This window comes from Triticum urartu, chromosome 2A, assembly GCF_056163025.1.
Source record: "Triticum urartu cultivar PI428250 chromosome 2A, HENAU_Tu73, whole genome shotgun sequence".
Lineage (NCBI taxonomy): Eukaryota > Viridiplantae > Streptophyta > Magnoliopsida > Poales > Poaceae > Triticum > Triticum urartu.
In genome coordinates this window covers 444979824-445004197 of record NC_141874.1, presented here as the reverse complement: position 1 = coordinate 445004197, position 24374 = coordinate 444979824, and positions in this window count along the sequence as shown.

Here is a 24374-nt window from a genome sequence, read left to right as displayed (position 1 = left end):
GCATGCATGAATATAGCGGTGATACACGTGCTGTGCACATGTTATACCATAATGTGATAATGCATGGTGTTTGCAACTCACAGCTAAATGCCGAACAATCTAAACCATACTACACATCAAACAATCTCACATTTTATTTGAATTTGTGATAATGTGTGGTGTTTGCAGCTTACAACTAAATATCGAACAATCTAAACAATAATATATATCGAACATTCTCACATTTTATTTGAATTTGTGGTAATGTGTGGTGTTTGCAACTCACATCTAAATACTTGTAGGCGTATGGGGGGGCACCATACATAATGTGATAAACACATTATACATATGAGACATGGTTTAGATTATGAAGATCTAGCTAGAGCTAGAAATGTAATGTAATTTGTAATCAAAATAAAGTGGATTCCAAAAATCTAGTTCGAGTTCATATAGTACACATAGTTCATATCTAACTCGAGACTAATCATGTGGTGTGCTGTGAAGATAATACACAAACGATGGTTTAACTTGACAATAATGATGATTGTAGATCTTATTAAAACAGAGAAACGAATTCAAATGCTTTGACTTCACAACAATCATTACTGTAGATCTTATTCAAATAGAGAAACGAATTCAAATTTAGTTCATATTGAAGCGGTAGTATATACGTTTGGAATGCACTAAAACGTTCATTTGAGTAGTAGGTTGCATGCATTATACACGTAGCGAAATATTTTAATTAAACATAACATGAATTCAAAGTTTTGAATGACATTTGTAGGGCGCATTGATTTGGTACAGTACACGTTAGGCTTGTCCGGAAATTTCAACCCGCGCCTTGTTAGCCCGAAATATTTAAGATATATCTTTGTCTCGTTGTGCTCTGACAACTCCCTCCATCTGAACCCGCGCCTTGCTATTCCAAAATTACAACGCGCGCGAAAACTCCCACCTCCTGTGAAATCCCAACACGCGAAATGCCCGTGGTACCCCTAAACCGAAAGAACCGCCTCAAATCGGTGGAGGTACTTTCGTAACTTACCCCACAATTCGGACAAGCGCGTCTCTAATCCATGGTTCCCCACTGCCATCCCATCCGCCCACCCATTCGTACACCGAGGCCGCGAAAACCCGCGACGAAACCCCACACCCTGCTCCGTCCGCCACCCAGCCGGAGCCTCTTCCCCAACGACGTCGTCCACAGCAACACCTCGACGTCCCTCATCCACTGTACCAGATGAGGATCCGTCGTCGATCTCATCGTCCCGCCGGTTCAGCCACACCGTCCTCCACCTCCAAGGAGCTGCCCCGACGTTCCCCTCGTCTTTTGCGCCACGTCCATTCCCACACCGCCGTCTTCACCTGCACCACCGGAAGAGCATCATCATCACCGTTTCCTCGGATGAAGCTGCGGCCTAATCGGCGCCACCAAAGAGGTTGTACACTAATCGGCACATTTTCTTCTTGATTTGATCTCACGGTGCTGCCGGCGCTCGGTCCCGAGCCGACACGGCGCGGCTCCATCCATGGCGGCGTCGCCGGCCACTTCCACCATGGTGTCGCTCCCTCGGCGGTGACGTCCACATCAGTAGGACCTGCTGCTGCTTTAGCTCTCACTCGCACTGCTGCTCTGCTCTTGCTCTCGGTCCCTTGCCTGGTCTGCTCTTGCTATTGCTCTTGCTCGCGCTGCTGCTCTCGCTTGCGATGCTGCTCCGATTTAGCTACACTTCACTCCGATGCCGGGTGAAGGAAGAACCAGCCGCAGCGGGGAGGGGGGCTCACCGGAGAGGTACCCCACTATCTATCTTAGGGTTCAGGATGGGGGCGGTGGTCGCCGGCGGTGGCGGGGTGTTGGCGGGGCGGTGGCGTGGGGATCGCCGAGAAAAAGCTCGACACGGGGGGCCTAGAGGGATGGCCAGGGCGGCGGCGGACTGGTGGCGGGGAGTGTTTTCAGGGCGGGCAGGGCGGCGCACCGCAGGCGGCGGGGGGCTGCTGTTTGGCCGGCTCAAGGGGTGGAGGTTGAAGATGAACCGCAGGCCCTTGATTTCGTATCCAACGGCTGCAAAATTGACTGACCAGAGATGACAAAGTCAGTCGACCGACGTGTAGCCTCACCTTGCTAGTGCGTCCAGTTTCGACAGCAAAATTCAGTTTCAACAGTTAAGTTCAGTTTCAACAGTTAAGATCAGTTTCGAGAGTTAAGTTCAGTTTCGACAGTTAAATTCAGTTTCAACAGTTAAGTTCAGAGATGAGCGGCTGATATATTTTACATCTAGCACTTTGTGGTTATGTATTTTACGTCATGTATTGGAGATGCTATTAGAATTCCACTCAGGTTAACGTTGTTCGTTGTGTCTCTTGTCCTGCTTCAGCCTCGGCGTCGTACAACTCACTGGAGCTGCTCCAATGACGAAACCCTCCATCACAGCGGAGTAGTACCTCGGGCTCCATCTCCAGACACCTAAAATCTTCTTCCCCTCCTCCGACAGCCAAGTCAGCTGAAGCATCCTCACCGGCCAACCCAATCACGCTGAGATCGACATGGCTTCGCCAAAGAGGTTGTACACTTGTTGCATCTCTTTTTTACTCTACATGTTATATATATTGTCCACTGAGCACACGGATTTGTTCCTTTAGTGTCTCCTTGAAAGAAAAATCGTAGGAATTTTAATTTTCACTTGTCCTCCTTTTCAAATTCCTATTCATGAAGCACAAGACTAAGAGATAGTAGCATAATAGCATTATAACCGTACATTTTCTTGTGGTTTAACTTAATCTCACTATGCTTCTTTGCATCCTGTGATCTTCCAATTGTTGTGAATCAAACACCCAGATTGGCAGAAATCCTGTGTTTTTAAATTCTCTGTTTTGCACGTGCATTCCTATCTTATTCCTGTCTATTTCCTATCCCTGCATTGTTGTAATCCTCCAACTCAAACGAGCCCTTACAGAATTACTTCTCTTATATGTAGTTGTCAAAGAAAACCTTGCGTGGTTTGTCCAGCTCCTGCTGTGCCGTCGTCCACCCCAGGTCAGCTGCTCCAACGACAGAAGGGTCCAGCACAGCAGGGATCCAGCCTCCAGACTGTCTTCCACCACCTCAGATCTTCTTTCCCGCCGCTAGCAGCCATGAAAACTGCACTACCATCATCAACCGAGCAGATGACCTCGAGGACTACACGGGTCCGCAAGAGAGGTCGCACTCTTTCGTGTCTGCTTATGTTATGCATCGCTTAATATTACATGCTACTTTATTGTCCTGTTCACCAATTAGACTCTGAGTCAGCTCCAAACTAATGGTCAAACTTGATTTTTTAAATGGTTGTGGGGTACATATCGGGGCCACTATCAATAGTATCTATCTACTATCTGGTTAATCTCCGGTGTCTACTATGAGTTTCATGTTGGGTGGGAAACAAACAGTAAAGAAGCCATTATCTGTATTTTTTAACTGAAGCCATTATCTGCCTGCTATTATTGGTTTTGGGTCTATCCACAGGTTGCTACCATCACTCTGGATTTCTGCATGCACTCCTTACATAATCTCACTATGTTTTATTCCTATGCATGACAGTTATTGTAAACAATGGAACTAAACATGTAGAGCAAAAGAGACGAGCCTTGTGTGGCAATAAAATTTCATGCAGACGTCGCTCCATGGTAGGCGCAAAGGCAGCCCCCCTCCACGCATTTCGGATTGTAATCGAGAGGAAGATATCTATTCCGAGGGGGATTCAGAAGGAGAAGACAACTCCTATTTACCCCCTGAGGTCTTCGCTCTAACTTGGCATGCTGATGTTGGTTATATCATGCATATGGTGTCTTGCATTGCTTACTTTATACATCAAATATGTCATCTGCTTAGTTTAGACATCCTTTGTGCGAATGCCATCTGTTTAGTTTATTCATCGTTTATGTGAATTATGCAACGCCATCTTGTTTAGCCAGGCATCATATATGTGAATTTTGCAATGCCATCCTGCTTAGCCAGTCATCTTATATGTAAATTATATCAGGCCATCCTTTTTTTCGTTACATATTACATTGGTCAACAATGTTATTACATTCAACTGCTCTTCGTGTGCATCGTCCATTTGACATGGTGATGGCAAATTCGGAGTGAAAACAAGGTCTTCGGAGCAGACTATGCTATCTGACGAAGTGCATATCTCGCTGGTTACGGATAGCTCCTCAGAGGAGGATTTAGAGACAGATGACCAGTCCTATTCCCCCCCCCCCGCGAGGTGTATGCTCTAACTTGGCAGGGTTATGTTGCTCATATCGTGCGTATGGTGTCTCGCATTGTTATGTCATTTGATTAGTTTAGACATGCTTTGTGTGAATGCCACATGTTCAGTGTCTAATTACCATATATGTGAATTATGCATTGCCATATTGTTGCAAGACATTATATATGTGAATTATACAATGCTATCTTGTTGCAAAGGCATTATATATGTGAATTATGCAATGCCATGTTGTTTAGCCAATCATCATGTATGTGAATTATATCATGCTATCATTTTTTTGTATTACGTGTTCCATTTGGTGACAACGTTTGTATATTCAACTACTCTTCCTATGCATCAGCCATTTGAAGCGGTGATGGAAGTATCTGGAATGAAAACAAAGTATTCAGAGCAGACAATGCTACCTGCTGAAGTAGACATCTTGCTGGTTACAGAGAGCTCCTCAGAGGAGGATTCAGAGACTGATGACCAGTCCTATTTTCCCCCTGAGGTCTATGCTCAAACTTCGCAGGGTTATATTACCCATGTCATGCATGTTGTCTTGCATTGCTTAGTTTTTACATCATATATGGATTGCCATCTGCTTACTTGCTTACTATATAAATCATATATTTGAATTATATCATGCCATCATGTTTACATAGTACATACACATCATCTATCTGAATTATGGCATGGCAAACCATTTAATAAAGACATCATATAGTTATATCATCTCATCCTGTTTAGTGTTTACAGTCATCATATTTTGAATTATGGCATTCTATCCGTGAATGTATGTGAATTATGGCATGCCAGCCTATTTAATAAACACGTTATATAGTTATGTCATGTCATCCTGTTTACATAGTCTTTTGAACTATGTATTTCCATCTTTTTTAGTTAGCCATCATAATGTGAAATTGTGTCATGCTATCCTGTTTAGTTAGCCATCATATATGTGAAATTGTGTCATGCTATCCTGTTTGGTTAGACAACATAAATATGAATTATTTCATGCCCTCTTTTATTCCCCACTATCCATTGCACCTGTCTATCATACAATGTCTATACTTTCAATTACTTTTCTTGTTTATCAGCCATTTGAATTGGAGAGTGTGATGGCAGTATCTAAGGGAGTAACAACACGGTCTTCAGAAAAGATAGTGCTACGAGTTGATGCAGATAGAACCACGGTTGTACTTGCCCAAGGACTAGATCCACCACACATAACCCAGACTCTTGCAGATTGTACCCCTACCCAGTTGGACAGAGAACCAGCTACACCCCTTCTAACCCCAACCCCGGCAGATAATAACCCAGTTCCAGTTCACGCAGCACCATCTCCACCACAGAGCACCCAAACACGAGTAGTTAGTAAGGGAACTGCAGTGCCCAAAGCACGAGGACCACCACTCCGAATCCCAACTCAACGCTTAAAGGAGAAGAAGATTTGTTCTCAGGTCAAGTTCTGTAGCTATGGTTCATACTCCTTTGCTCTTGCATGACTGTATTTACTCATACCAACTATTTTCAAATTTGAAGGATGGAATTGAAACTCCAATGGCACAACACGTATGTTTTAATTCTGTTTCTTTAACTGGTTTGCTGTTGTAACCTGCTCTATGTTGATTTTAGTTTCAATTGAATAAACAGTTATGTTCTCATGTCATGCACATTACAAGTGTTGTTATTGCTCTATAGTTACCCACACTTATATTCTGTCTATTCTGCTTTGTCTTGAACAAATATTATTTGAACTGTGTCTCTATCTTGATTTGGCAACAAAAACTAGAATGATATAGACCATAAAGTGACCATGGTACATAGATATATGTTTGTTTCATGTTGTTATCCTGTCCACTTTACTACTGAACTCATTTACCAAAATGAGTTTCATATACAACATGGTAAACATGTGATGTGTCTGCTTGTTTCTCTTTTAGAATGCGGAAAAAATATTGGAGAACAGTACCGCGTTATCCAATGGTAAAGGAAGTAATGCAGATAAGGTTCAAGATAGTGAGACATCCCTGTTTGTCTCCAAGAAAGCTGATAAAAACTATCTTGACGATAGTGAGGGAGCCCAAAAGTCCTGTCTTGATGTAGTGTTCGAGTTACTAGCCACTACTGCTGGCACAAGCTCTTCAAACTCGCTGCCTGAATCAGTTCGTCTTCTTGAGTCTCAACTTCAAGTTGAAAGACATCGATCAGATGTGCTGCCACAGGAAGCTGAAGGACTGAGGAAGTCCCTGCAGAATTCAGATGCATATTTTCTGGTGCAACAGCAAACGTTGGTGGATTTAAGCGCCAAACAAGAGAAAGTTAATAAGATTGCTAAGCATCTTGCCAGCATTATGGGTACCCAGGATATTGTTTCTTGAGATCTTCTGAAGTGGTTTCAGTTCTGGATTTGTTTTGCTGCGGTGTTTATTTGCATTGGTCGCCAACTTTGACAACCAGTGTATATGATATGCTGCTTTGTTCCCTATATTTGCACTGGTGGCGAACTTTGATGCCCAGTGGATGTAATATGTGTAATAGCCATGATAGCCTAGCGTTAGTTGCTTGCTTATTTATTTCCTTGTTGTCTTGTTTATTTGTTTCCTTGTAGTCATTGCAGTTCTTTTTCCGTGGTTAGCTAGTGGCTGCAATAACCTATTTTTTAAAACTAGGCCACAATAACCATGGGCTAATATTTACTGTAGTGACACTGGGCCTCCTACTGGCCGTAGAAACAGTGGGCCTTCTACGGGCCGTAGAAACAATGGGCCTTCTACGGGCCCTAGAAACAATGGGCCTTCTGCGGGCCGTATTATCAATGGGCCTTATACGGGTTGTATAATCGATTGGGCAAACATGGGCCAAACAGACCGCATTATGGCCGTAAACGGGCTAGATTTGGAATCGTCCATTCATGGGCCGACCATAACGGGCCATCGTTAATAGGCCGTATTTGATGACGCTATGTAATCGGCCCAACGCATTAACGGACCACAAACGGGCCGACTGTAACCACGGGCTAAATTTGGCCCACAAGCAGAAAATGACAGTAACGGGCCGTAAGTAAACAAATGCTGGAAATGAGCCCAAGAATAAATGGGCTCTGAGAAGGCCGAAAGATAACATGGGCTGGAAACGGCGCAACGGAATAATGGGCCGTTAATGGGTATAAAGTGATACACTGTTCATTACGGGCCAGTTTCACCACGGGCCATTAATGGGTGTAAAGTGATACACTGTTCATTACGGCCCAGTTTCACCACGGGTCGTTAGTAGGCCAAGAGTTACATAGGGCCTCATATGGGCCGAAAGGCGTCATGGGCCATGCATGGGCCAGAAGTGAAAACGGGCTGGAATCATATTGGATGGCCCAGATGACGCTACTGGTCCTAATTCTGATAGGGTGTAATGGGCCTTGGGTTAGCGGGCTATAAATGGGCTATATTCCAACAGGCCGTTAACAGGCTTTCCATGGGCCGGCCCGTCAGCTTTTGACCAAGTCAAACAGGTCGGCCTTTTCACAGGAATGGGCCTCTGTTGGGCCGTGCCACGTGTCGACGTATCAAAGGCGCCTTCCGTCCAATGAGTGGTTGACATCTGTCCCATTGATGAGCCGACACGTGTTTTCTCCAGCCAATGATGATTTTACACGTGGAAAGTCCCCATTGGTCGGGGGTGTTAACGGGTTATCGGATCCAAAACCCGACCCGATAGCTTAACGACGTTCCGTTATGATGGATGCCACATTTTGGTCACCCTTGACGAAAGCACTTCTGCGACGCGCGATTTATCGTCATGGAAGTGGACACTTCCGTGATGATAATTTTGGTAATGTCATGGAACACTTCTACGACAGCACATGTATGACTATCTTGATTCTGTCATAAATTTTTCATGGATGTACATGCATGACAAAAAAAGCGACCTACTGTGACAAACACGTATCATCACGGAAGTGTATTTTTTTGTAGTGCTGACTACCGCCTAGCCAGGGAAGCGCTGTCCCACGCCTGGGTGGTCAGTTTGGATGAAGAGCAATGCATGGGAAAAGAATGGGGACCAGATACTAACCAATGGGGGCGGATTAGCGCGGCTGTATGGCGCCTTGCAGAAGCTCCAGTCGGTCTCGCTGAGCTGCCTCCCGGAGAAGTAATTGACATGCCGAACCACCTCAACAGTCGGCAGCTCCTTGGTCGACATCTGGCACGGATCCTGGCGGCCGCTCATCTCGCCGATCACATGTGGTCGGGCTTGGAGGGCCGAAACCCAGTGCTCGACGAAGGTGGCTAGCAGGTCTTCCGGCTTGAGGCCCTCCAAGTCCATCATCTCTTGAAGCAAGAAAGAAAGGTTTTGGCTGCTGTCCCCAGTTGTTCCATGGCTCAGCAGGCGGGCCGCTCACAAAGTTCAGCAGGTTAATGAAGTCGCGAGTTGGGTCGAGGGTGCGAACGTAGAAGTATGAATTCTGCCACAGCTTCGCCGACTCCAGGGGCGTAATGGCCGAGAAGCGGTCCCGGAGCCGATGCGCCGCACGGCGACGTAGGCCCCGCACTAGGCCGGTTCGCCCTTGGCCTAGGTGCCCAGCTTGAGGTAGAAGAACCTGCCCCACAACTCGAGCGTGGGAAGGACGTTGAGATAGCCCTCACAGAAAGTAACAAAGGCGGAGAGCAACACCACCGTGTTTGGAGTGAGGTGGTGAGGTTGAAGGAGATATAAGTTAAGGAAGGAGCGGAGGAAGCCGCTTGCCGGCAGGCCGAATCCCCTGAGGAAGTGGCTCTGGGAGACGATGAACTCGCCATCCCTCGGCACCGACGAGATCTCCCTCGCCTCGGGGAGGCGCATCCCCACCCTCGCCACGATGGGAAGCCTCCACGTCGCACGGAGGAAATCGAGGTGCCCCTCATGGACGTTGGAGTCGTCTAGTCCCCTCGCACCATGGCTCGGCTTGCGGTGGCTGGGCGGTGGCGCGGAGAGGCCGGTCGGCGATGGAGTCATGGCGACACTTAGATGGCGCGTGGCGCAATGGCAAAGAAGCAAAGGAGCCACGGCGGTGAGGAAGCAGAAGAGCAGTGAAGAAGACGAGGAGGAGAATGGAGGGGGCGCACGTGCGTCTGGCCGCCCCCTCCTCCCCCATTTATATGGCGGCAACGGCGGAGCCGAGGCGACGCCTAGTGGGAGCATGGGGATTAACTGCGTCCACGCCCCGCACGACCCCGCAAATCCTGCGCCATGATGGTGCACATTTACTCTGCCCCATAAGGGTAACCGCCCACCTCGGTCGCAGCAGATCCGCGCGTGCGCCGAGGCCGTGTGGTGGTGGGCCCGAGCCTACGGCGATGTCCCGTCGCGCGCATGGGCTGGCAGGCCGTCCTGGCCTGTTGGCGATGCGTGGCAAGCAAGCAACGGGCGGCTAGCGTGCCACCCGGGGGCGAACCATCCGAAACCCGCCGTTGAGATTCAAATTCACCAGGTGGCCGACCCTGTCTCGGCCGGATCCTGTCAGGCGGCTTCTTCAAGCCAGACAAAGTCAAGACATAGGATCTCTCAGAGGGGAAAACTGCTGAGGCACTCCGGCTTTGAGCTGTGGCGCCTCACTAGCTCCGAGGACTACTGTCGGGGGGATAGACCACGGGTAGCCTCATCCACACCCCTTAGCATTTCAAGACATTGGGGCTACTTATACGTCCATTTTGCATCATGTTTTCTTACTGTTATTTATAATGTTTTTATCCATAATAATGGTTTTTGGAGTAATTCTAATGCTCTTTCTCTCACAATTTGCAAGGTACACACAAAGAGGGAGAATTCCGGCAGCTGGAAATCTGGACCTGAAAAAGCTACATCAGGCTACCTATTTTGCACAACTCCAAACAAGCTGAAACTTCACGGAGATTTTTTATAGAATATTTAAGAATTATTGGAGCAAATAACTACCAAAGGGGGCCCACCAGGTGGGCACAACCCACGTGGGCACGCCAGGGAGCCCAGGCGCACCCTGGTGGGTTGTGCTCACCTAGGCCCACCTCCGGTGCCGAGCTTTTGGTATATATGTCATTTTCACCTAGAAAAAAAATAAGGAGAGGACTTTCGGGCCGGAGCGCCGCCGTCTCGAGGAGTAACTTGGGCAGGAGCACTTTTGCCCTCCGTCGGAGCGATTCCGCCGGGGGAACTTCCCTCCCGGAGGGGGAAATCATCGTCATCGTCGTCACCAACAACTCCTATTTGGGGGAGGGCAATCTCCATCAACATGTTCAGCAGCACCATCTCATTGCAAACCCTAGCTCATCTCTTGTGTTCAATCTTGTTACCGGAACTATAGGTTGGTGCTTGTGGGTGACTAGTAGTGTTGATTACATCTTGTAGTTGATTACTATATGGTTTATTTGGTGGAAGATTATATGTTCAGATCCATTATGCTATTTAATAGCCCTCTAATCTTGAGCATCATTATCATTTCTGAGTAGTTGCTTTTGTTCTAGAGGTCACGGGAGAAATCATGTTGCAAGTAATCATGTGAATTTGATATGTGTTCGATATTTTGATAATATGTATGTTGTGATTCCCTTAGTGGTGTCATGTGAACGTCGACTACATGAAACTTCACCATATTTGGCCTAAGAGAATGCATTGTGGAGTAGCAATTAGATGATGGGTTTCGAGAGTGACAGAAGCTTAAACCCCAGTTTATGCGCTATTCCATAAGCGACCGATTGGATCCAAAAGTTTAATGCTAAGGTTAGAATTTATTCTTAATATTTTTCTCGTAGTTGCGGATGCTTGCGGGAGGGTTAATCATAAGTAGGAGGTTTGTACAAGTAAGAACATCACCTAAGCACCGGTCCACCCACATATCAAATTATCAAAGTAGCAAACACAAATTAAACCAGCATGATGAAAGTGACTAGATGAAATTCCCGTGTACCCTCAAGAACGCTTTGCTTATCATAAGAGACCGTTTTGGCCTGTCCTTTGCCTCAAAAGGATTGGGCTACCTTGCTGCACTTTTGTTACTACTATCGTTACTTGCTCGTTACAATTTATCTTGCTATCAAACTACTCCGCTACTTACAATTTCAACACTTGCAGACATTACCTTACTGAAAACTAGTTGTCATTTCCTTCTGCTCCTCGTTGGGTTCGACACTCTTATTTATCAAAAATAGCTACAATTGATCCCCTATACTTGTGGGTCATCAAGGCTATTTTCTGGCGCCGTTGCCGAGGAGTGAAGCGTCTTTGGTAAGTGGAATTTGGTCAGGAAACATTTATATAGTGTGCTGAATTTTTTTGTCACTTGTTAGTATGGAAAAAAAATCCTTTGAGGGGTTTGTTCGGGGTATCTTCACCTTGACCGGAACCACAATTAGCTACCCCTCAACCTATTGCGCCTACTAAAAATATTGAATATGAAATTCCTTCGGGTATGATAGAACAACTGCTAGCTAATCCTTATGCAGGAGATGGAACCGAACATCCTGATATGCACTTGATATATGTGGAACAAATTTGTGGATTGTTTAAGCTTGCAGGTTTACCCGGATATGAAGTTATGAAAAATGTTTTCCCTTTATCTTTGAAGGTAAAAGCATTGGCATGGTATAGGCTATGCGATGATATTGGATCATGGAATTGGAATCGTTTGAAATTGGAGTTCCACCAAAAAAATTATCCTATGCATCTAGTTCATCGTGATCGGAACTATATATATAATTTTTGGCCTCGTGAAGGAGAAAGTATCGCTCTATCTTGGGGGAGGCTTAAGTTAATGTTATATTCATGCCCCAATCATGAGCTCTCCAGAGAAATTATTATCCAGAACTTTTATGCTCAGCTTTCTCGTAATGATCAAACCATGCTAGATACTTCTTGTGCTGGTTCTTTTATGAAGAAGACTATTGAATTCCAGTGGGATCTTTTGGAAAGAATTAAATGCAACTCTGAAGATTGGGAACTCGACTAAGGTAAAGAGTCAGGTATTAAGCTTAAGTATAATTGTGTTAAATCTTTTATGAATACCGATGCTTTTCAAAAGTTTTGCACTAAATATGGACTTGACTCTGAGATAGTAGCCTCCTTTTGTGAATCATTAGCTACTCATGTTGAACTCCCTAAAGAGAAGTGGTTTAAATATCACCCACCTATTAAAGAAGAAATTAAAGAACTAGTACCTGTTAAAGAAGAAACTATAATTTATGATGTTGATCCAGTTGTCCCTTTTGCTTATATTGAGAAACCACCTTTCCCTATTAGGATAATGGAACATGCTAAAGTTTCAACGGTGGTTAACGAAAGCTATATTAGAACACCTAAACCTGATGAACAAATTAAAGTAGAACCTAGCATTGCTATGGTTAAAGATCTCTTGGAAGAAGATATGGATGGGCATGTTATTTATTTCTGTGAAAAAAGGATAAACATAGACCTATTGTGGGCATGCCTGTTATCTCAGTTAAAATAGGAGATCACTGTTATCATGGTTTATGTGACATAGGTGCGAGTGTGAGTGTTATTCCTTACACCTTATATCAAGAAATTATGAATGACATAACAGTAGCAAAGATAGAAGAAATAGATGTTACTATTAAACTTGCTAATAGAGACACCATATCACCAATTGGGATTGTTAGAGATGTTGAAGTCTTGTGTGGGAAAATAAAATACCCTACTGATTTTCTTGTTCTTGGTTCCCCACAAGATGACTTATGTCCCATTATTTTTGGTAGACCTTTCTTGAACACTGTTAATGCTAGAATAGATTGTGAGAAGCAAACTGTTGGTGTTTGTTTTGGTAATGAGTCTCATGAGTTTAATTTTTCCCAAGTTTAGTAGAAATCTTCATGAAAAAGAATTGCCCAGTAAGGATGAATTAATTGGTCTTGCTTCTATTGTTGTACCACCTACTGATCCTTTAGAACAATATTTGCTAGACCATGAAAATGATTTACATATACATGAAAGAAGTGAAATAGATAAGATTTTCTTTGAACAACGTCCTCTACTTAAACACAATTTTCCTATGAAACTCTAGGAGGTCAACCACCACCTAAAGGTGATCCTATATTTGAATTAAAACAATTTCCATACACTTTGAAATACGCTTATCTTGATGAAAAGAAAATATATCCTGTTATTATCAGCGCTAACCTTTCAGAACATGAAGAAGAAAGATTATTGAAAGTTCTAAGGAAGCACCAAGATGCTATTGGATATACTCTTGATGATTTAAATGGCATTAGTCCCACTCTATGTCAGCACAAGATTAATATGGAACCTGATGCTGAACCAGTTGTTGACCACCAACGTCGGTTAAATCCGAAGATGAAAGAAGTGGTAAGAACGGAAATATTAAAACTTCTGGAAGCAGGTATAGTATATCCCATAGCTGATAGTAGATGGGTAAGTCTTGTTCATTGTGTTCCTAAGAAAGGAGGTATAACTGTTGTTCCTAATGATAAGAATGAACTTATTCCACAAAGAATTGTTAGAGGCTATATAATGGTAATTGATTTTAGAAAACTAAACAAAGAAACTAGAAAATATCATTATCCTTTGCCTTTTATTGATCAAATGCTTGAAAGATTATCTAAGCACACACACTTTTGCTTCCTTGATGGATATTCTGGCTTTTCACAAATACCTATTTCTCAACCTGATCAAGAAAAGACAACTTTTACTTATCCTTTTGGAACCTATGCTTATAGACATATGCCTTTTGGTTTATATAATTCACCTGCTACCTTTCAAAGATGTATGTGTAGCGACCCGACCTCAGACGGTCAAGTCTCTGTGATTCAGTGCTATCCCTGGATCGGTAATGCTGACACACACAGTACTCAAAGGATTTATAATAGAGTAGCAATCACATACTTATTACATCGATAGTCTCCAAAGAGAACTTATTACAATAAATATGGCTTAAGGCCATCTAAATAAGATAACAGCGGAAGGCTTGGAAGATAAAGTGAGTCCATCAACTCCAACGGCATAGCTAAGTGCATGACAACGGCCTAGCAAACCTTACTCCTCGTCTGAAAAGTATGCAACATGATACGTTGCAGCCCGAAAATGGGTCAGCACATGGAATATGCTGGCAATGTAACACAGTAGAAAAATGAACAGATAAATGATATCACTATATGCATATATGGCTGGTGGAGGCTCTACGGTTAATATGTTTTTGTGAAAAGCCAATTTTTCCCTACAACAAAGGAATATATTTTATTTAACTATCATGGTAGTTGAACAACATTGAGAAGGTTCCTCCAACTCAATCCCAATTAAAAGTAATTATCAACCCAACAAAATTAATTTAGAGTGATGAGATCCATATGATAATCCAAGAACCAGATACTCAAGATGTCCATAACCGGGGACACAGCTAACCATGATTATTTTGTACACTCTGCAGAGGTTTGCGCACTTTTCCCGACAAGACTTGATCTCCTCCATTGGATTTCTCGCACTATATGGTGTTTGAGAAACGGATGACCGGGTGGACAGTTACACCTACTTTCCCTCTACATCTGCTAGCCCACCTTGGAAGAGGTCATGCAACATACTCAACTATGCTAGAGCCCATAATAGCTTGTGGCTACACATGGAAGTTTCTAGCATGAATAATCTTATGATCCCTTTGAGCCTGGGTGGCGGACCATAGGATGATCACACGGGTACTCTGGGATATCCTAGGACAACACTGGATTCTCCAGGTGCCCACAAGCAATCCACCCAGATGTGTATTAAAGTTGCCACCTTAAGTTAACCATTAATTAAACACTCACATTTGTCATGGATCTCTAAAACAAAACCACGTCTACGAGCATAGCATAGCATAGCAAAAAGCATAACGTAGAAGTAACTCCCAGGGGTTTGATAAAAACAGGGCAATAGGTTCTACCTCATCATCTACTTCCCAATACCCACATGTTAAACACATCCTAACCATGCAATGTTTGAGGATTGGAACTAATGCATAAAAACTGGGTATGAAAGAAGTATGATCAATGTGTTACTTGCCTTGCTGATGATCCGCAAAACCTAGTGACTCGTAGTAGCATGCTTCGCACTCCGGGAAATCCATCGCAAACAAACAATAACATACATAAGCACTCAAGAAATGATGCAAGGGTAAAACTCAAATTAGAAGATCTAACCAGAAAGTTCAGATGAAGAACTCCGGTTTGCAAAAAGAATCAAATCAAACCGAGCAACGAAACTCAAACTATGAAAGAAACCAGATCCGATTACTAATCTGGACTAAAGTCAAAGTTTACTGTATCAAAATCTTGTTCAAGTTGGTTAAACAGAAAGAGAACTTCGAGACGAAGATCTAGGCGCTTGAATCGCCTGATTCCGATAAACGAGCGAAAAGATAAACTAAAACGAAAATCAGGGCAGAAATCGCGATCGAAAAAAATCGCGGAAAACCCTGGAAAAAGAAAAACTGGCGAACAGGCTAACGAATGAACGTTCGCTGTCTGCGGCTAACGGGCAAACAATGTTCGTTAAAACGAACGTACAGATGAACATCTGCTATTTAACCGAACCGAGAAAACCAAACAAACCCGATTCTAAAAAATGAGATCTAGGTTTTTGAAATAAAAACTGATCGGTTTTTAAGAAAAACCGGTGGCTACCTCGTGGAACGGGATGGCGACGGCAGCGTACTCCGGCGGCGTCCGGCGGCGGCGGTGGCTTAGGGTTAGGGTTTGGGCGCGGGCGGCGGCTGGGCTCGGGTGGGCTGCGGGGTTGGGGGGTGGCAGCTTATAAAGGGCTGGCCTGGGGAGTCCTGGCTGGTTACTGCCCGGAGTGGCTTAGAACTCTTTTTTTTAATATTCCGTCACGCAGAAAAACAATTAAAAGAAATACTAAACAGACTCCAAAAATCCTGAAATAAATTTTCCCCGTCCTCTAAAAATATAGCAGACAAAGTGAACATTTATTTGGGCATCTAATGCAATTTTGAAAAACGCATATTTTTCCTAATTCAAATAAAATAGCAATAAAATCCAAATAAAATATAATAATTGATTTTAATATTCTTCCTCCAATATTTCCTTTATTTTGGAGAAGTCATTTTATCTCCTCTCATATTTTTAGTATGAAACATTTTCCGGAAGAAAAATTATTAAAACCAAAGTGATCCTTGTTTCGATATTTGAGAAAAAATTCAAATATGATAACTAGGAAATCCCCAACTCTCTCTGAGGGTCCTTGAGTTGCTTAGGATTTCGAGGATCGCAAAACGAAATGCAATAGAAATAGGATATGCATGAATGACCTATGTATAACATTCCAAATTGAAAATTTGGGATGTTACAAACCTACCCCCCTTAAGATGAATCTCACCCTCGAGATTCGGGCTGGCTTGAAAATAGGTGTGGGTGGTCTTTTCGTAGATCATACTCTCGTTCCCAGGTGGCTTCATTCTCGGTATGGTGGCTCCACTGAACTTTGCAAAACTTAATAACTTTGTTGCGAGTAACCCGGCTGGCAAACTCGAGAATCCTGACAGGTTTCTCCTCATATGTCAAATCACTGTCCAACTGAATTGCTTCCAGGGGCACTATATCTCTCAGAGGAATATCGGCCATCTCTGCTTGACACTTTTTCAACTGGGAAACGTGAAACACATCATGAACTCCTGATAGTCCTTTGGGTAACTCCAACTTGTAGGCAACCTCTCCCATGCGTTCCAAGACTCGGTATGGTCCTACAAATCTTGGGGCTAAATTTCCTTTAACTCCAAAAGGCTTAACTCCTCAGAGAGGCGACACTCGTAGATATGCTCTGTCTCCGATTTCATAGACTACCTCCTTGCCTTTTGAATCTGCATAAATATTCTTTCGTGATTGAGCTACCTTCCTTCTATCTCAAATCAGCTTAACCTTCTCTTCAGATTCTTTGATCAAATCCGGTCCAAACAACTGACAGTCTCCAACTTCATCCCACATCAACGGTGTTCTGCACCTCCTTCCATACAGGGCTTCGAAAGGTGCCATCTTCAAACTAGCCTGGTAGCTGTTGTTGTATGAGAACTCCGGGTAGGGCAAATTGTCATCCCAACTAGATCCATAATCCAGCGCGCAAGCTCTCAACATGTCCTCCAGAATCTGATTGACTCGCTCAGTTTGTCCATCTGTCTGTGGATCAGAAGTTGTACTAAACTCTAGCCTGGTTCCCAAAGTCTGGTGCAACTGATGCCAAAACTTGGGAGTAAACTGTGTTCCTCTATCTGATACAATGGTCCTCGGGACTCCATGCAGACATAAGATCCTGGTCATGTATATCTTGGCCAACTTTGCACTTGTATAGGTGGTGGTGAGCTACTTTGGTCAAGCGATCCACTACTACCCAGATAGAATCATATCCCGATCGGGTCCTGGGTAATCCGGTAATAAAATCCATGCCAAGCTTATCCCACTTCCATTCGGGTATCGACATAGGCTGCAGTAATCCTGTTGGCTTCTGATGTTCTGCCTTCACTCTCTGACATACATCACATACGGCTACATACTCGGCAATATCCTTCTTCATACCGGTCCACCAGAAATGCTCCTTCAAATCCAAATACATCTTAGTGTTTCCGGGGTGTATTGAGTATGGCGAGTCATGAGCTTCCTGTAGTATCAACTTCCTAATCTCTGCATTATTGGGAACATAAATGCGGTCCTCAAACCACAAGGTGTCGTGCTCATCCTCACGAAAACCTTTGGCCTTTCCTTTGCTCATTCTCTCCTTTATCTCAGCAATTTCCTTGTCATCCTTCTAAGCTTCACGAATCCTTCCCAACAAGGTAGACTGAACTTCCATCGCTGCAATAAAACCTCTAGGAACAATCTCCAAACGAAGTTCCCTAATATCCTCGGCTAACTCCTTTGGCATCCCTCCCATTAAGAGAGTATTGGCATAACTTTCCCGGCTCAAAGCGTCTGCTACGACATTGGCCTTTCCTGGGTGATAGTGCAGCTTCATATCATAACCCTTTATAAGTTCCAACCATCTCCTTTGCCTGAGGTTTAGCTCCTTCTGTGTGAAAATGTACTTCAAACTATTATGATCCGTGTACACATCATAACGGTTTCCAATAAGAAAGTGTCTCCAGGTCTTAAGCGCATGCACTACGGCTGCTAACTCCAAATCATGAGTGGCATAATTCAACTCATGCGGTCGAAGCTGACGTGAGGCATATGAAACAACTCTTCCATCTTGCAGAAGTACTCCTCCAAGTCCTAAGCGAGATGCATCGCAATACACTTGGAAATCCTTGCGTATATCCGGCAAAATTAGCACTGTGGCTGTAGTCAAACGTTTCTTCAACTCCTGTAAACTGGCCTCACATTCTTCTATCCATTTGAACCTGGTGTCCTTCTTCAACAACTCTATCATGGGTTTCGCAATTCTAGAGAAATTCTCAATAAATCTCTGGTAATATCCTGCTAGTCCAAGAAAACTGCGGATCTCTCCGACTAAGGTGGGTGATAACCAATCAGTGACTTATTTAACCTTGGTGGGGTCTACTGCTATACCTTCTCCTGATATAACATGTCCAAGGAATCCAACTTCCTTCAACCAAAACTCACATTTGCTGAACTTGGCATACAGCTGATGTTCCCTGAGCTTCTTGAGAACTAATCGCAAATGCTCCTTGTGCTCCTCTTCATTCTTTGAGTATACCAAGATATCATCAATGAACGCCACAACAAACTTACCCAAGAACTCCATGAACACCTTGTTCATCATACTCATGAAATAGGAAGGGGCATTAGTCAATCCAAATGACATAACTGTATACTCATACGGCCCGTACCTTGTGGTGAAAGTTGTCTTAGGTATATCCTTTTCTCGAATCTTCAACTGGTGGTATCTTGATCGCAAATCGATCTTCGAAAACACTTTAGCTCCTTGCAGCTGGTCACACAAATCATTGATCATCGGCAGTGGGTACCTGTTCTTGATCATCACTTCATTCAACGCACGATAATCAACAACCATTCTCAATGATCCATCTTTCTTCTCAACTAAGAGTACTGGGGCTCCCCATGGTGATGAACTCTGTTGGATGTAACCTTTCTCCAATAACTCCTTAATCTGTTTCTTGATCTCCTCCAGATCATCTGCGGGCATCTGGTATGGTCTCTTTGATATAGGCCCGGTGCCTGGCAACAGCTCTATCAAAAACTCGATGTCTCGATCTGGAGGCATGCTGTAACGCCCACGATGCGGCTATATCTCCCACGTGTCGAAGCACGACTTAGAGGCATAACCGCATTGTAAGCAATGTCGCAAGAGAGGTAATCTTCACACAACCCATGTAATACATAAGGGAAAGAGATACATAGTTGGATTACAATCGCAACTTCACGCAATACATGAATAAAGCATTACATCAATCAGAATACAATCAAGGTCCGACTACTGAACCAAAATGAAAGAAGACTACCCCAAAAGCTACACAGATCCCCGATCGACCCCAACTGGGCTCCACTACTGATCAACTAGAACGAAACAACACAAAGGACAAGATCTTCATCGAGGTCCTCCTTGAGGTCGGTTGCGTCACCTGCACGGTATCATCGGCACCTGCAAACTGGTTTTGGAAGTAATCTGTGAGTCACGGGGACTCAGCAATCTCACACCCTCGCGATCAAGACTATTTAAGCTTATAGGAAGGGTAAAAGGTATGAGGTGGAGCTGCAGCAAGCGACTAGCATATTTGGTGGCTAACATACGCAAATGAGAGCGGGAAGAGAAGGCAAAAGCACGATCGAGAATCTATGATCAAGAAGTGATCCTAGAACAACCTACGTCAAGCATAACTCCAACACCGTGTACACTTCCTGGACTCCGCCAAGAAGAGACCATCATGGTTACACACGTGGTTGATGTATTTTAATTAAGGTCAACTTCAGGTTTTCTACAACCGGACATTAACAAATTCCCATCTGCCCATAACCGCGGGCACGGCTTTCGAAAGTTCAAAACCCTGCAGGGGTGTCCCAACTTAGCCCGTCACAAGCTCTCACGGTCAATGAAGGATATTCCTTCTCCCAGACAATCCGATCAGACTCGGGATCCCGGTTACAAGACATCCTCGACAATGGTAAAACAAGTCCAACAAAGAAACTGAATGTGCCGACAAATCCCGATAGGAGTTGCATATATCTCGTTCTCAGGGCACACCGGATTGTCCAAACTTTCGGTAGGCCAGCCCAGAGTTGCCCCTGGTGGCCACCGGTGGCTGACAAGTTGGACCAACACTCAGAGGACCACTGGCCCGGGGGGTTAAAATAATGATGACCTTCGGGAGCGTGAATCCCAAGGGAAAAGAAAATGCTAGGTAGCGAATGGTAAAACCAAGGTTGGGCCTTGCTGGAGGAGTTTTATTCAAGGCAAACTGTCAAGGGGTTCCCATTATAACCCAACCGTGTAAGGAATGCAAAATCCGGGAACATAACACCGATATGACGGAAACTAGGGCGGCAAGAGTGGAAGAAAACACCTGTCATAAGGCCGAGCCTTCCACCCTTTACCAAGTATATAGATGCATTAATTAAATAAGAGATATTGTGATATCCCAACAATAATATCCATGTTCCAACAAGGAACAAACTCCAATCTTCACCTGCAACTAACAACGCTATAAGAGGGGCTGAGCAAAGCGGTAACATAGCCAAACAATGGTTTGCTAGGACAAGGTGGGTTAGAGGCTGGGCTTAACAACATGGGAGGCATGATAAGCAAGTGGTAGGTATCGCAGGATAGGCATAGCAAAAGAGAGAGCAACTAGCAAGCAAAGATAGAAGTGATTTCGAGGGTATGGTCATCTTGCCTAAAATCCCGCAAGGAAGAAGAACGAGTCCATGAAGAAGACAAACGGACGTAGTCGAACGGGTCCTCACAAACGCGACGTTAACGGAACCAACCCGAAGAAGCAACACCGGAAAGAAAGCACACAACATAGTAAACAACCAACACATAAGCATGGCACGATGCGCAAACAAGTATGATGCATGTCCGGTTTAATGAGGCATGCCATGGCAAAGTGCACAAACAACCCTACAAATTAAGTGGAGCTCAATATGCAACGAGTTGCATATTGACGGAACACCACGTGACTTATTTAGTTCAATTTCGTTTATGTAACAAACAAGATTAAATGGTGTTAGCATGGAAAGAGGTGAAGCATAATGAAACTATCTACCTAGGCAAGTTTAAAAGAGGCCGGAAGCAACGAACAACTATTCCGGTAAATCCCCATATGCAAATATTAGGTTTGGTACTGTTCTGCCCTAAACACAATTTTAGAGTTGTTAAACATGCAAAGTAAAGCCATCATGATAATCTAGGCATTTTTCTACCCCATTTACATATAAACATTATTTAAAACCAAGCTACGGTTATTTAGTTATGAAATAAATCATTTTAACATGGCATAGGGGAAAATTTAACCAAACAACATTTTAAACATTTCAAACATGGATGAAAGTTGCATACTATTAAACTAGACAAAATTCTAAGCAACTTTCATATATAATTTATTTTGATCCGATGCACGGTTGTGACATTATTAAATGCACGAAGAACGGGGGCTTTTCTGTAAAACAGTAATCCACTTGATAAATAGATAAAACGCCAGGCAGAAGAAAAAAACATGTCTGGGCTGAACTGAAGTGAACTGGGCTGGGAGAGCTGCTCATGTCCGGCCTGAGGAGGCGCGGCTGGGCCGACAAGGAAATGGGTCGGCTCACTGGCGCTGGGCCTTGGCAAGAGGCATTGGATCCAGTCCACGAGCGAGGCAGAGGGGAGCGCTGACGATGCTCACGCGGTCAACGAAGTAGAGGAAACACGCGGGGCTTGGCACAGGGTTCGTCTTCCTCGCATGCTCGCACGCAGAAGCAGGAGGAGGCCGGGGATGGACTTGGCGGCGCTGGGACGATGCGAGACGGGAAGGAGAGGGCACACTGCAGCTCCGGTCGCCGGCGGGCGGGGCGCGGAACTTGGTGAAGCGGAGGCAGCGGCGAGGAGAAGGATTCCGGCGAGGGTGATGCTCCTCCTGTGGACGCATCAGAGAGAGAGGGAGACATGTGAGAGATAGAAAGTGAAGGGGAAGGAAGAAACAGGGGCGCGGGCGCGGCTTGGCTCACCGGAGCTTCGCCATAGGCGTGCAGGCACGGCAGCGCTGCTTGAGGAGGTGCAGGCGACGGGGATGGTTCGTGGCGACGACAAGACGCGAAGGAGGGCGGCAACTTGGCGCCGTAGATGATGATGGGGAGGCACGAAGGAGGAGGTCATGGGGTCGAGGACGACGGATCCGTCCGTCCCCATGGTGGATCCAGCGCGAAACAGGAGTTGCTGGTCCCCGAAGCCTCCTGGACGCCATGGCATCCTCCCTGGGAGGTCTCTGCGAGGTCCAAAACGACATGAGGAGCGAAGGGAAAAGAGCAAAATGGAAAGGGCACGGGGCGGCGCTGTCCCTGGTGGTGGTTGTCGGCAGTGGCGCTGGTCGTCGGGCGAGGAAGGAGGCCGCGGAGGAGCTTCAGTGGCCGGCTGGTGCACGGGTTGTTGGGGCCTTGAGCGCTCGGGGCTTCAGGAGGTGGACAAAGGAATCAGGGGAGGCGCTGGTTGGAGGGGGAGATCGACATGATTTTTGGATCGGGGACGCACAAACTGATTGGATGGGGATCGATCCCGAGGTGGGAGATGCAGTGTGGCAGCGGCAGCAGGGACAAACCCCCTAGATTTTAGGGTTTTGTCCAGATTTAGACTAGGAGTCTTTTATATATGGAAAGAGGGGGGAAGTTTAGGGTATATTCGGACCCTTCGATCGAAATCGGGCGGTTGAGAAAAATAGATTGGTTGAGTGCAAAACTAAACCGAAGGTAATTGGGGAACTAGGTGTAGCGCGATTTGGTCCCTCCGATCAAAATCGGACGGGCCGAGATAACTAGGTTAGGAAGTCCAATAAAACAAAACGGAGATGTTTTGTAGACGTTTGGGGATGATCCGGATCCAACGGTGACGAAAGTCCGGTTCGGTTCCGGGGCAGCTTCCGGACGCGCACGAGGAGGGCCGTGGGCTGACAAGAGAGGTTAGGTTGGACCTGACGGTAGGTAGTGGGCTGTGTAGACGGTCTAGAGAGGAAAGAGAGGGAAAGCCGGGCAACAGTTTTCGGAGACTGAAAACGTCCGACGTTAGACCGGCTATACTGCAGCTATAGTTATCCGTTGGGGCGTCAAACGGACTCCGAACGCGATGAAACTTGGCAGGCGGCATACCTACAACATAAAAACACCGCATGCCAACTTTCATCCCATTTCGAGAACATTTTCCGGCCACTTATAAAATTATATTTCGGACGTGCCACGGGCGCGTGCAAGTGTGGCTAGGCTCAGAACGGACAACAGAAGGAACTGGGGGAACCCGGATGGACGCAGGTTTTTAAAACATGATGATGCAATGCACATGATGACATGATGAAATGCAACACGCAAGCAAATGACATGGCAACGACAGCGAATAACTGGACGACACCTGGCACATTGGTCTCGGGGCGTCACAACACTCCACCACTACGAGAGGATCTCGTCCCGATATCTAGGATGGCACCGGAGGGAAAAGGAAGAGGAAGAGAAGAGGTAAAACAAATTGCTTCTTTGACAATTGAGTGAAACCAAAGAACCTTGCGAGGTTGAACAAATTCGAGAAAAGAATACAACGAAGGTGAACAAAGTTGAAACCTCCGTTAGAGAAGAGGAACAAGGAACCTTACTAGACCATTGTAGGTTTAAAGACATAAGAAAAGTGTTACAATGGACAATAGGTACATGCAAGCACTCCGATTGGAACGACATGTACAAAAAACGATAAAGATGAATTACGACAACACTCCAGTTGGACATGGAAGGTAATAAATATAAACTTTGCCAAACAAAAGCACTTGGATGAGACTCCGGTTAGAAGAGGGATGATAAAAATGACACTCCGGCTAAAACAAGATAGAGAAGGAAAAAGAATGATATAATTTGGGCAGCATTCCGACTGAAAAGAAAAGGAATTGCTTAAGAACTTGACAAGACGAGAGTATGCTTGATGAAATCAACAACACACTGTCTTTGGAACTATTCAAAGAATGGCACAAGGGGTAAGAAAGATTTCAGACAG